Raw genomic sequence first — 14,273 nt, forward strand, 5'->3', positions numbered from 1 at the left:
ATTTTCAAGACTTAACTGGATAAAGCCCCGAGCAACCCAGTCTGATCTCATAGGTGACCCTGGTTTGAGCAGGAGGTTGGACAAAAGACCTCCGGAGGTCCCTCCTAGCCTGAATTATCCTATGATCTGATGATGGGAACTGAAGAGCCAAATGCATTGTAGCCAGTGTGCTTGGAAGTCTCTGTGAAGCTGTCATCAAGTGTACAGAGGATGACAGATACTTGCCTCTCTCTTCTTCTGTGGTATTAAGAAATCTGTCCAGGTTAGTCTTTCTCAGACGTGTTTGCTGGTATATGCCCTGGCATTTCAACTGAAAGCATAAAGAGAGAAACATTTTTGTATCTTCTTAACCCTTAACACCTTTTAAGGGCACAGAAGGAGTATTGCTGTTGTTATTAATATTGCAGCAGTGCTCCAGGGATATTTAACTTTACATCCAGTTCAACGAGTTTGAAATAACCAAGTAATATGAATTTTCAAATGATTAAGGAAGGAAAAGGGTGAATCAGTATAAAATTATTTATTTATTACATCAGAAGATAGAGTATGAAAGTGTTCAGTTCACAGATGTTTTTCCCCAGGAACAAAACACAAATGCTTAGTATTAGAAGTAAAAGTAGTAAAAACAACAACAAAAAAATTTGAACAATGGACTATTTAGCAATTGTGTATTATTCTTCCTCTACCAACTTTTCAACAAATATGATGATACCACCTCAAAACATTTAGGTAAAAATTATTATCCTGTCATTTTCAAAAGAAAATTAAGATAAAGAAGTTCCCTTCCTTTCTGCTTTCCTTCCTTCACAAATGTAATTAATGTGAATTGACCATAGTCATAACACTGCCAATATAAATATTCTGCCAATACAAATGTAAATATTATTCTCTCAGCCTTGGGTCCTTTGGCTTCTATCCTCCCTCAATTTCTGTGGAAAAGCTGGGTTCTGTAACAAGTCCAGCAAGTTCAGTACTTCAGAAAAAGAACAACATTTTCCCAAAGCAGTACTGAGATACATCTGCCATCTAGTCTTCTTTTCAAAACAGGAGGTGAGTTTTTGCCTTTGTGAGCTGTCAAGGTTAGAGAATGAAGGGGTTTGTGGCAGATCCCTTGTTGGGGTTTCTAAAATTCCCTACAAAAAAACCCTGATGGTAGATTATCTTTGAAGTTCTGAAATGAAGCACTAAAGGAGCTCGCAGTTAAAACTTCGAGTGCTGCTGCTGCTGCAGTTCCCTATTGTTTAGTTACCAAGCATGGATTGTTTTGGCTGCAATCCTCCCTGCCTCTCACTGAAGTGTTTGGATGCTGAAGAAATCACAATTTTGTTGTGTTGATGGAGGCTGGAGTCAGGAGCACTACAGCTTCTGGGGGGGTTGGAGCAGACTGGCACAGTGTAGGGCAGCGGTAAGTAATGGAGAGGAACGGGGGTCTCACCACCATCACCTCAGTAACAGGGTATTTTGGGAGTAAATTTGAGAGGGGTGTTTGATAAAGAAGATCTCTTTCTTCCCTGAATACAGTATTTGATGGTATTTGCATGAGACCTTTACAGCTGCAGGCTGGATATTGTGGAGAAAAATAGATACTGAACATGACTCTAGCTCAAGAGGCATCACCCAGCCTGCCTGTGGGTCAAGGCAGAAGTCCTTCAGCTGGCTGATTTTGTTAAAGCCTGTACGTTTTGTATAAGTGCAGGGGATGGGAAAGGTACACGTGCAATCTACATTTAAATTGCACGTCACATAGGCACTTCAGTGTTTTTGTAGGTTTGCTTGGGATTTTTTCTCTGTATTCACTTATCTCTTACTATAAAATAAGTTTCTTTATTCTTAATTATAACATAAGTCTGATTCTTGAATAAATTTCAGATTAGGGAATCATGATTTCAGCATATGATGAGGATACATCTGCTTAACACCACAGAAGACTGCAAAGGAAGCAGAAAATATTCCTTCAGAGTACCAGTGAGCTATCTTTCACAAGGATTAAAGACCAGCTCGCTCTTAGAAATGTACCCTTTCTGACTTGCTGGAGCAGAAGCTAGGGCATGCATGTCATGCAGGCAGTGACAACAGCCTATGGAGTGTTTTTCTCTGTCAGTGAACAAATTGTCTGTGATTTGTTGAGGAAGAGTGTAGCCTCAAACCTTAGGGACTGAAACACAGCCTTTGCTTATATCATTCCACATATGCCTCTTCCACCTCTAGCTTTTTGCAAATGATATTTTTCCTCCACATTTTAAAATAAAATAATTTCCTTTCCCTGGAACTGTAAGCCAATGTGTTCTACTCCATCTCCATAAGAAGTAGCTATGGAAGTTGGGCAAACAAAAACAACGTCCTGAGTTACCCAATTTCTAGGAGCATGCAGTGAGTTTTAGAAACACCAGTCTAACTCAGAAATGTATGATGTAAATCGGTAAAATATTGTGCAAGGAACTGGTCTTTGAGACATTGTCTGTACTGCTAAATGAAAGCAGACCATAGCCTGACCCTAAGACCGAGGATACTGAGGGATCTGTATGCAAACAGGCTACAGCAAGTTGCAGATTTGCCTTGCACAGAGGCAGCTGGAGAGGTCAAAATGGGAACCAGGCAAGACCAACTAGGTTGTGGGGATGACTGGGGTCCCGTGCTCAAACTCAGTCACTGTTTGATTTCTGCAGTGTAAGTGTAGCCTGAACATCCCTAAAAGTGACACCTATGTAAAACTCAAGTAAAACAGGCTCTTTATTGATTCCTTCATCGCTCTCGTTCTTCACCATGAAAGAAACCTGCAGTGTTCAGACATCTCTCTGTACAAGAACAGTGAGAGTAGCTCCAGGTTTTCGTTTGAGATACCAAACTCTAATGTTTTGCCACAAATAGAAGAGCTTCATAAGGGGAAAGAACTGCCCAAGGACTGTCATTATTTCTCCAGGCTGGCAGATGCTGGGTACACAGAATTTCATTAACAGCTGTTGTAGGTATCTTTCTGTTATGGGAAAGCACGGTATTTCTTAGGTCTGTTCACAGGAGAAGGTCATTTTCTTCAATCACAACCTATTCTTAAGTGTAAAGGAGCTTTTGGAGAGCAAGGCCTTTGAGCAAGCAATTATACTCCCTTTCCAAGAACTCCAAGTTCTTCCCAAGATTCATATTCTCTGTTTAAACCGCAGAAGCTGCACATGGTGGCTGTCAACCAGCCATTCAAGAGCAGTGCCTCTGAACTCATTTAAGGCAAAACTGGGAAGAAAGGTGAATTGTACAGATAATGAAAAAATTGAAAAACATCATCTCTGAAGGCCAGAAGGAAGCTTCGCAAAGGCCACACTTGACTGATATAATTCATGCATCTCCTACAGACTCACATGCATTTCTCCTGCAAATGGTCTCAGAATAATGCTCACTGAGCATCATCGCCAAAGACCTATCATTTCAGCTTAGTCTTTATGCAGGAACTGGGTAATTAATCTGATTTCTCAGCCTTTAATATTCTCAGATAAACACACAGCCAAGTTAAACAAGAGGAACTTAAAGATGAAAAACATTAAAGTATTTGAAGAGAAAGAAAAGCAGATTGAGTGACTATATACATTCTGTTCCTAAGTATTAATGAAACTACAAAGCCAGACCTCCCTACAACATGTTAACAGAGAACTTTCAAGAGAAAAATCTGCAGTTTATTGCTTTATTTAGTTTGAATGCCTTTGTAATCAGTCTGTGTTTATATTTTTCCCTCATCCCTCTAATTCTGCATTCAGTCAGCCTTCAAATGAGTGTTATGCTTTCCAAAAACTGGATTCCCACTGATTTTGGGGAACTTTGGCAACTTCAGTTCCACACAAGCTTCACATAATAAACAGTCACTTCTAAAGAAAGTGGGCAGCCTTGGAGTTCAACATGACTCCATTGTTGGCTCTCTTATCACTTGGCTACAACAGCATAAGCTTGCAGTCAAGAACAGTTACGCTTATATCCATTTTTCACATCAGGATGCAGGATGGCACCTCATAAAGCTAAGCTAAGAGAGTGAAACCTAAATTTTCCTGGTGCTAATGGAAGGTGATTACCATTGTCTTTACAGAAAAAATCAAATAATGTGACAAAATATCACTGCTCCAAGAAGGTTTCTCTTCACAGAAACAGGCAAAGAGCCTGAAAATGGAGAAAAGAAAGAAGAAATAATTTTGTAGTTAGGTTTCTTCCAAATAGCTCAATACCCTGCTCAAATCTGAAAGGACATTTTAAAAGGGAATATGGAGCTAAGAATGTCTCTCTACCTTGTTTTGGCCTCTGCAATAAACTTCACAAATGAGGAACAGGGTGGTCTCCAGTGATGCCAACAGAAATTCTCAAATGAGGAAGCAATGCCCAGAGGAAGAATCCAGCTTTTCTAGTCGCTTTCCTGCCCTCCCCTCACTCAGAGCTTTTCCCAACTAATTTTTCTCCAATTACTGTGTTCTGTGCTTCAGTTGCTTGCAACATATTTGCACCTTCTTCATGAATTTTGAAAGGTTGGTTTATTAATTTGTAACTTTTCCTTCTGGCAACATGGCAGCTACAAAAGTAGACAAAATGGTACAATGAGCTGGGTGTGAGGAAACTCATTGATTCTGTCATACAGTGGGATTGTAACTAACTTAAATTCTAACCCCTTCTGGCTGACCAGTTAATGCTTACAAGCCTTACCAATACAGGACACAAAACCAGCTTGGATGTAAGAAACATGCTACCGGTAATTGCTCACTGGTCCAGAGGTGTGGGGTTTTTCTTTTTACAGCCCCTGGGGCTGACAACAGACTATTCCTTATACAGGTGGCTATTTGTTTCCAAATCAGTTTGAGTTGATAGCATGATTGTCCTGGTTTCAGCTGGGATAGAGTTAACTGTCTTCCTAGTAGCTGGTACAGTGCTGTGTTTTGGGTTCAGGATGAGAAGAATGTTGATAACACACTGATGTTTTCAGTTGTTGCTCAGTAGTGTTTAGTCTAAAGTCAAGGATTTTTCAGCTTCTCATGCCCAGCCAGCGAGAAGGCTGGAGGGGCACAAGAAGTTGGCACAGGACACAGCCAGGGCACCTGACCCAAACTGGCCAACAGGGTATTCCATACCATGGGACGTCCCATCTAGTATAGGAACTGGGGAGTGGGGGCGGGGAATCGCCGCTCGGGGGACTAGCTGGGTGCCGGTCGGCGGGTGGTGAGCAATTGCACTGTGCATCATTTGTACATTCCAATCCTTTCATTATCGCTGTTTTCATTTTATTAGTGTTATCATTATCATTATTAGTTTCTTCTTTTCTGTTCTATTAAACCGTTCTTATCTCAACCCGTGGGTTTTGCTTCTTTTTCCCGATTTTCTCCCCCATCCCACTGCGGGGGGGGGGACAGTGAGTGAGTGGCTGCATGGTGCTTAGTTGCTGGCTGGGGTTAAACCACGACAATGATTTACATGAATTGTATGCTATGAACAGTGCATGTGATTTCTACCTGTGTTAATATATGAAGTTGCTTAGAATATATATTGATTTTGGTCTCCTAAAATGAACTTGGACTTTTGAGATTATAAACAAAATGTGTTTATAGTCTCAATGTATTCAATTTTAGAATGAATACTGGGAGAATGATCAGCCACTATTTCTGTTCTCTTTTCAGTTAATTTATTTTGTACAAACTATTGGTGCAGACAACAAATTTGGTATCCGAGGTATCTGAAGACTGCTTTTGGAATAATAGGATTGAAGTGACAGAGACCGAAGGAAATATTTTGAGTATTATATCTTTTTCCCGACACATGATGCACAGGTTATTATGGCACAAGCGTTTGGAACAGCTGAAATTATTTTAGGTATTGTCTGGCAATAACATTGTTCAATGATATGAGAGAGACAGGCTCTGCCTCTTTCAAAGGGAATAACCAATGGTGAAACAGATCTTAGTAATACCTTATATTCCTAGAAAAGTAATTCAAACCTAAATAAATAAATGCAAACCTGTAAACACAATTACTATGGCTCTTACTAAGAGTTTTGTTACCCCAGAAAACACTGCTTGGCTTAATGCAGTAGGCTTGTTGGATCATAAAAAATACTTGGTTGAAAGATATCTCTCAAGATCATCTGGTCCAACCCCCTGGTCAAAACTGAGCTAACACTGAAGATAAATCAGGTTGCTAAGAAATTTGCCCAGCCAAGTTCTGAATATTTATGAGGATGGATATTCTGCATCTTCCCTGGACAACCTGTGCCAGTGCTTAACTACTCTTGTCAGGAAGAATATTTTCCTTAGATCAAACTAGAATTTCCCTTGATGCAGCTTATGATCATCCTCATCCTTTCATTATGCTCCTGAGAAAAGCTTGCTTCTATCCATAACCTCCCTTTCATTTGTGTAAGACAGCAAGCGAGTTTCCACCATGAATCTCTTTTTGAGGCTGAGCCCACCCAATTCCCTTCTTCTGTCCCTGTACATCACGAGAGCCAGCCATGAGGCTCCCTGTTGGACTCCCTTCAGTTTGCTCGTGTCTCTCTTGTAGTGAGAGACCCAAAACAGGACACAGTACTCTACATGTAGTCTCACAAGTGCCAAAGAGAGAGGAATTATCGCCCTCCTTGACATGCTGGCTATACTTTAGCTACTGCAGCTCAGGCTATACTTTTGCACTGAATGGGCCCAGTCATATTCAGCTTCTTGCTTACCAGTATTCCCAGGTCTTTTCTGCAAAGCTACTCCCTAGACGGTGAATTCCAACCTGTACCTTTGCACAGGGTGGTTCTGTCCCAAGTGTAGGACTTTGCATATAAGTATCAGTCTTATTTTTTGTTCGCTATCCATGGAAACACATCAGGTAGGTGTGTAAAAACAAGGATCCAATATAACAGAAGCAAGTTCATATTGTATTGCCTCTGCAGATACTTACAGGAGTTCTTTAATTGTTTTTCCCTACAAAAAATGTTTTGAATTATGGTGAGTCTACCACTTGCCCAGAATGGGAAGCAGAAGTATTATACCAACATCCCAGCTCTGAAGTTTGGAGCTGTTTTACACACTCATCCCAAAGCCCAACAACTGATTCACTTTTCTTTAGCACTAGGAAGTCTAACAAGGCTATTCGTGCATAGCTGGTTCCTAATAACTGCATTCTAGTTTCAGTTGCTGTTGCCTTTTCTAAGCAATTAATCAGAATCACTGCAGTTATAGATAAGTCTTGACTTGTTAAATAGATATTTAATAGTTTCCTCTGTGCTGATTCCTTTCACTGAGAAGGAGCAATGGATCAAATAAAGAGCTTCTGCTTGTGTTGATGCAGCAAAAAGGAAATTTAAAATGTTAACATTAAAAACTGCAATGTCATTGTTTGTATAATAATGTTCATTAATCCTTTTAACAAAGCATTTCAGTCTTCACTTTTATGTTTTCCTTTTCTTTTGTTTTCTTCCTCCTCATATTTGAAGTTAAACAATAGGATAATTACAATTAAAAAACTGTCATTGTAGTCTGTTGTTGGTGAGAGCAGTGTAAACTCTGGATTTTATGATGAAGGCATCTATGCTGTGAATTTGTTTTGCTGTAGGGACCTTATCTGAAGCAGGTTGCCCTGATGATATAGAAGCTGGTGTGCTCTGGTGCTCTGATCCCGAGTGAGCTCGCTAGTTCCCTTAATAACACAGCTGCAGACAGAGCTGAGGAAAAGTTGACCCAGTGGTTTGGGTCCAGCAAGGATCACGATTATAATGATAGCCTGCTCCAGTTGGCACTAGGCTTAGACAGGATAGACATGAGAAGATTCACAGTAATTGGCACAGGGATCAGGGCTTCTGGCCTGAGGCAGAAAACAGTATGACTATACCCAAGGGAGTCCAGAACATGGTCCCTGGCTTTTAGAAAGGAGAATGTAGTGCTGATCCAGTAAATAACATTAAAACATTTAAATTGCAATTAAATGTTATTTGTCTTAATGAACCAGTCCTCACAGAGTAAGTGCCAAAATCCACAAATATAATCCTTGGGGGAAGATATAGAAAAGAATATGCAGTGATGCGTCTAGAGGGAGAAACAATCTAACAAATTTAGGAGTCTACTTAATGAGGTTGGGACTTGAATCTGTCATTAGTGCCAAGCGAATATACTTTTCACAGCCAGTAGATAGAGAATTTTGACATCTAAATTTGAAGTTAAAATAACTAGAAGAGCTTGGGTTTTCATTAAGTATCTGGGAAAATATGCAAAATATGAAAAGTAAAATGTTCTCAAGAAAGAAAAAGTAACTGGGCTTAATTCTTGTTGAACTGGAGCACAATCATTGGAAAATGTGTGTGACAAAGCAGCAGACCTCAGAGCTAACATTTCCTATCAGCTTGGCTGTAATGGCAGTAGAAAACAGCACAACAGAGAATCCGACTGCAAATTTACAAAAGTATTACTAAGACAGTTTATGATAACCATTTTCTTTTGCTTCCTCCCCCCCAAAAGATATTTAACATTTATCTGTTAGAGAATGGTATCAGGGATAGTTCTTTGTGTTACAGCACAACTCACTTCTACATAAGTCAAAAAGGAAATCACTTTCCTTTGACAGCTTTCATTCCTAGGTCACAAATCACATTCTTTTTCTATGTAACATATACTAAACGACCTACTGATCTCAGAACAAGAATTTAATTTGGACCTCAGATTTTGTTAGATTGCTTTGTAAGTGTAAAAATGAGCACTCTTACAGATGGGTTACAGAATATCTTTGCGTATTTCCTAATGCAATGAAATTAATACTTAAAGGTAATATTGTGCTACAGTAAAGAATTGACTTGACTTTGATGATACATTATTTATAAAATAAGTATTTTTATAAAAGTATTATTTCTGTAAAGACAATATATAGTTAATAGTATCACTTTACAGTGTTATTTCTTCATCATTTCCATTGACTGAAGGATATGTATTATAGCAAAACTAAAGATCAGATTTAATCAGCAGTGAAAATGAAATCCTGGGCTACGTATATGCTTGGATATCACTAGAATCAGGCTCTGCTATTATTTATACCAGATTAGTTTTGCTGGCACAGTGAATAATTTTTGATTTTCACCAGTCTCGGGGAAGAGCCAATTCCCAGCATGACAACTAAGAGAATGAATACCAAAACATTTTCAGATGGGCAGACTCTGTGAAGGAGCTAAAGATGTGCAACCAGGAATAATCATTACAGCAAAATCCCTTGCGTAATTACAAACTGCTGGAAGCTTTTGGAAGCCATTGTAATGTGAAAATATAAACTTGGTGATTGCTAATTATATGGAGACAATGTCAAAGTCAAATAACATACAACATAATACTGACAGTACAAAAGATACTTTGAATACCTCAGAATGTAATATCTCCAATTAAGGAAGAAAAAATATACTACAGCAAAAATATTTTGGCATAGGCAATGCAGAACTGGCAAATTAGTGTCACAGAGTATTTCTATTCCTGCTAGTCATAAAATATTTGTGTAAAATACTTTAACAAAAATTTTTTTTAGCTCCCAGTTCAGCAGAGGACTTAGATGTCTACTTAGCTTTACTATGTGATCATCCTAGATGTGATTCCATACATTTATACAGGAAATGTCTTATGGCTTGGAGCATGTCTTTTTTGCATCTACTTCTACTGTTCCTTTCTAATAGAAGGTTTTGTAATAGTTAGAGTATAAATCTCATTTGACCAGAGAATTTTGCCATGAAGCCTTTTTTTTTTTTTCTGTAGAGAAGGGCTTTTTAGTGGATAAATCAAAAAGTCAAGTGTAATAAGGATTCAGGATCAGTAATAAAATATATTAATCACAGATAAACTTACTTGACCTATATAACTGTATGCAACCTATGAGTAATGTGTCTGAGACAGCCTATATAGGTGGCCTTTACACTGTGCGTCCCAGGAAGACTTCCCTGCTCCCAATTCCTGTATGTGCTCAAATACTCACTTATTACACATGAAGACATGGTGTGGGTACACAACATCTTCCCCTCATTTCCTCTGGAGGAAAACAGGTCCACAAGGACAAGCAGGGAGATGCAGTCTGCAGTAACAAGCTCCCCTTCTCTGAGCAGCTGAGGAACAAGACTGTAGTGTTCACCATTGAGTACGCTTTTCTTCCATCAGGGTACCCCAACTGTTTCCCATTCAAGAACTTCCTTCATTATTCAGCTAATGTAATAAATGTAGGTATCACTACTGAACTTATTACACAGCATATGGTGACAATCTCTCAACCACAAAAATGGAGCAAATAGTCAAATTTGTGAAAATTAGTTTGGACATTTTTAATAATGTCATACAATTCCTTGATAAATGAAGCAGAAAAGCATAACTATAAAAGAAGTGTCAGCAAGAGATTTAGGGTAATTTTCCAGTTTTCTGAAGAAGACACTTTGGAGTTGTTCACAGTGTATATTATATGGGCAATGGAGCTCAGAACCATAAAGAAAAAGCTGCAGTGAAGAGACAGATATTTTTGTTGCTTCAGGACATTGTTAACTAACCTTGCCAACAGTGGTGTTAGATAAAAATGACAGCATGAAACTGGATATCTAGACCTCTCCGAAAGGCAGTATATCATCTATAGACACTGTGTTGTGGTTTCTGTTATAGACCTTTGCCTGCAATACTAGAAATGCTTCCCTATGCATACGGCTCTTAATAAGCTACATAGTGTTTTATATGCTTGCTCCATACTACGGTATTAGTTGCTTCTTATGTGTTTAGGGTCTAGTAAGTTATTTAAAGTACATTACTAATGGTGCTCCCCCTAACTCTAGCCACATCAAATATATAGTCTATGTTAGTTTTCTCCTATAGTCAGAGGATCCAACCAATGCTAAAACTGTCCTGTCACAGTCATAATTTGAAGAAAAAGTATGAGAGCTAATTTCTTGAGAAATAGCAATTTAAAAAATTGTCTCTTCAGTGTCTGGGATTTGAAAATTTTCTGCACTTACTGAAAAACTTCCTGTGACTCAGAAAGCAATCCTTGTCTTTAACACATTGTACCTTAGCAATACAGTCACAACATGACAAAATCTAATATGGGTATTAGGAGACAAGAAACAATTTTTCAAGCCTGCTCAGAAGTGCTTTCTGTATTAACATTGAAAGTTTTGCATATTAATCTGTTTAAAGAGTAGAACTGTGTGGCGCACCCTCCAGATGGTGCAGTCAGCAAGCATCTTCTCATGGCATGAGGTACCTCGGCATCAGTTGTGGTCTACCCAGCCCCAGGGCAGCCCAATACTTGGTGCACATTGGAAAATAACCCCTCCTTTTACTTAATTTCCTCCACATTACAACAAGGAAAATTAATTCCTTTTTAGCCATGCTTGGCAAGGAGTAGGCCCCTTTCGTCTACCAGCAGCCTTTGCTAGCCACTGGAAGTTGTTCTTCACCTGGGTCCCTAACACAATGAGGGCAGCCCAAAGGGGTTGAGAAAGGGGACACAGGCAAGACTTAGGAACCGATTACTTTTAGGTGAGAGGATATGTAATGGGAAGATATTAGGAAGAAAGGGAAACAAACATGGATGTGGCAGACTCTGGGGCAAAAAAAAGGAAAATAATTCACTCAGGAATTAGTCCATGAGTCATACTTTTTCACTAGTCAAGCAAAGCACTAATCTGTACCTACCCAAGCAAATTGAGGTGAAAAATTTTGTAGGGAGTCCCCTGTTAAAAACTTCTCAAAAACATAACTTTGAAACCATCTGCTCTGACTGCACGCAGTATTATTCCAGACATTTCTATCTTGAAACAAACACTCTGAAACCTTGCGAATGCATTTTTCCTGATGGAAGAGAACACTCTGTTACTTTTCTTTAAGGCTATTTTCAAGATGCTTATGGTATGAGTAAATTTTCTTGTCTTTCACAACAGTCAGAGGCAGCTTTAGTGCTGGTGTCTGGTAGGCAAATACCTCTCTGCTAAGGACAGTGGCATTTCATTAATATACACGAGGTTTGAATTTGGCTCAGGTTAATGTTTCTGACAAGATCCAGATATATATATAAAAAGATGCATGCTGCCTCTCGTTTCATTCCAAACTAAATAGCATTTCCTACCAGTAGTAATTCCAGTGATTTCATCAACTATTTGAGAAGTTACCTATTACTTATCCCCAAAAGAACTTAGCTCCTGTAGTTATAAGTATTATCAAAATAACGTAAAATCCCAAACTAGGTGCATTTGATTAGAATTATTTGGTGTAAATTAAAAATTTTATTATTTAATAAGATAAAGAAGTTTGTACATAGCTTTATTAAGTCTTCAGCTAATGGTTTAATCCAGTATATGTATATGTGCATGTGTGTAACTGTATTGGGTTTGCATGGCAAGGTTTTGGTATTGGGGGGGCTACAGGAGCAGCTTCTGTGAGAAACTGCTAGAAGCTTCCCCCATGTCCGACAGAGCCAATGCCAGCCAGCTCCAAGATGAACCCACCACTGGCCAAGGCCGAGCCCATCAGCGACGGTGGTAGTGCCTCTGGGATAAAGATTTAAGAATGGGAAAAAAACCCTGTGCAACTGCAGCCAGGAGAGAGGAGTGAGAATATGTGAGAGAAACAACCCTGCAGCCCCCCAGGTCAGTGCAGAAGGAGGGGGAGGAGATGCTCCAGGCGCCGGAGCAGAGATTCCCCTGCAGCCCGTGGTGAAGACCATGGCGAGGCAGGCTGTCCCCCTGCAGCCCATGGAGGTCCACGGTGGAGCAGATATCCACCTGCAGCCCAGGGAGAGAGGACCCCATGCTGGAGCAGGGGCATGCCCGAAGGAGGCTGTGACCCTGTGGGAAGCCGGCGCTGGAGCAGGTTTTCTGGCAGGACTTGTGACCCCGTGGGGGACCCATGCTGGAGCAGTCTGTGCCTGAAGGACTGCAGCCCGTGGAAGGGACCCACACTGGAGCAGTTCGTGAAGAACTGCAGCCTGTGGGAAGGACCCATGTTAGAGAAGTTTGTGGAGGACTGTCTCCCGTGGGAGGGACCCCACGCTGGAGCAGGGGAAGAGTGAGGAGTCCTGTCCCTGAGGAGGAAGGAGCAGCAAAGACAATGTGGGATGAACTGACCATAACCCCCATTCCCTATCCCCCTGCGCCACTGGGGGGGAGGAGGTGGAGAAAATCAGGAGTAGAGTTGAGCCGGGAAGGAGGGAGGAGTGAGGGGAAGGTGTTTTAAGATTTGGTTTTACTTCTCGTTACCGTACTCTGATTTGATTGGAAATAATTAAATTATTTTTTCCAAGTCGAGTCTGTTTTGCCCATGATGGTAATCGGTGAGTGATTTCCCTGCCCATATCTTGGCCCATGAGCCTTTCATTATATTTTCTCTCCCATCCAGCTGAGGAGGGGAGTGATAGAGCAGCCTGGTGGGCACCTGGCATCTAGCCAAGGTCCACCCACCACAGTAACATAAGGAAAATGCTGCTTCTCTTCTTTTTTTTTTTTTTTAAAAAAAACAAAATGCAACAACTCTGGCTCTCTCTGATCCATATGTTGCTTCTATTCTATATCTCTTACGTCAGGTCTAGCATGCTGCTACTCTATGTCCCCTTTATAAAAGAAACCATTACGGAAAATAGGAACTAGTGATCAAATAGAAATATGACTTAAAACACTGGAGTAGACTTAAAGTTTCTTTGAAAAGCTATTTCAAAAATATTAAATATTTACTGGGTTTGGGGATTTTGGGTGAAATTCAGTTTTAAGGAACATATTTTAAAAACAAATCCCATCATGAAGATGGGACCAGAAGACCATAAAATATTGTACAGGATAGGAAAATAGCCTGACAAGGATTAGTGAAACACCAGGGAATGCTAGTGCCTAGTTCTTATTGTGCAAGCATTATGTAATGTATCTGTAAGAGTTTTGTCAGTATAAAAGCATGTAAGCCTGATTTTTAGAGAATTAGCAGGGAACATACTAAGTATCGTTCATTCATGGCTGTGGAATTCAGTTTCACTGTTTACAGAGCTCAGTCATGCTTTTCATTTTCATAGTGACTTCCACCTGTGTTCTGTGAATTCTCCACAAATGTTGCTGGTTGACTAATGGAAGTATTTATGAACTTGTTTTTCAGTTTGAAATCAGCTTTTGAGGCACATGTGTTTTACAGTCTCTTGGCTCCTTGTGTACTCAACCGACAGGGAAGTCAAGCTTTATTGTGAAGAGTGAATTTTAATGGCTTTGTACTATACTTCTTGCATTGAAGGAAGGGCAAGCTGACCCAGCCCTGTCTTATTGGTATTATCAGTATGAGTCGGCTTGCCCAGGC

At 39.9% G+C, this 14,273-nt stretch overlaps 1 protein-coding gene across 1 annotated transcript in view; it reads left to right on the plus strand.

The window, feature by feature from the left end:
• Positions 1 to 14,273, plus strand: part of TRPC4 (transient receptor potential cation channel subfamily C member 4) — a 154,845-nt gene that overhangs the window by 98,000 nt on the left and 42,572 nt on the right. The window lies entirely within an intron of this gene.

Source organism: Aquila chrysaetos, chromosome 19, assembly GCF_900496995.4.
Source record: "Aquila chrysaetos chrysaetos chromosome 19, bAquChr1.4, whole genome shotgun sequence".
Classification (NCBI taxonomy): domain Eukaryota; kingdom Metazoa; phylum Chordata; class Aves; order Accipitriformes; family Accipitridae; genus Aquila; species Aquila chrysaetos.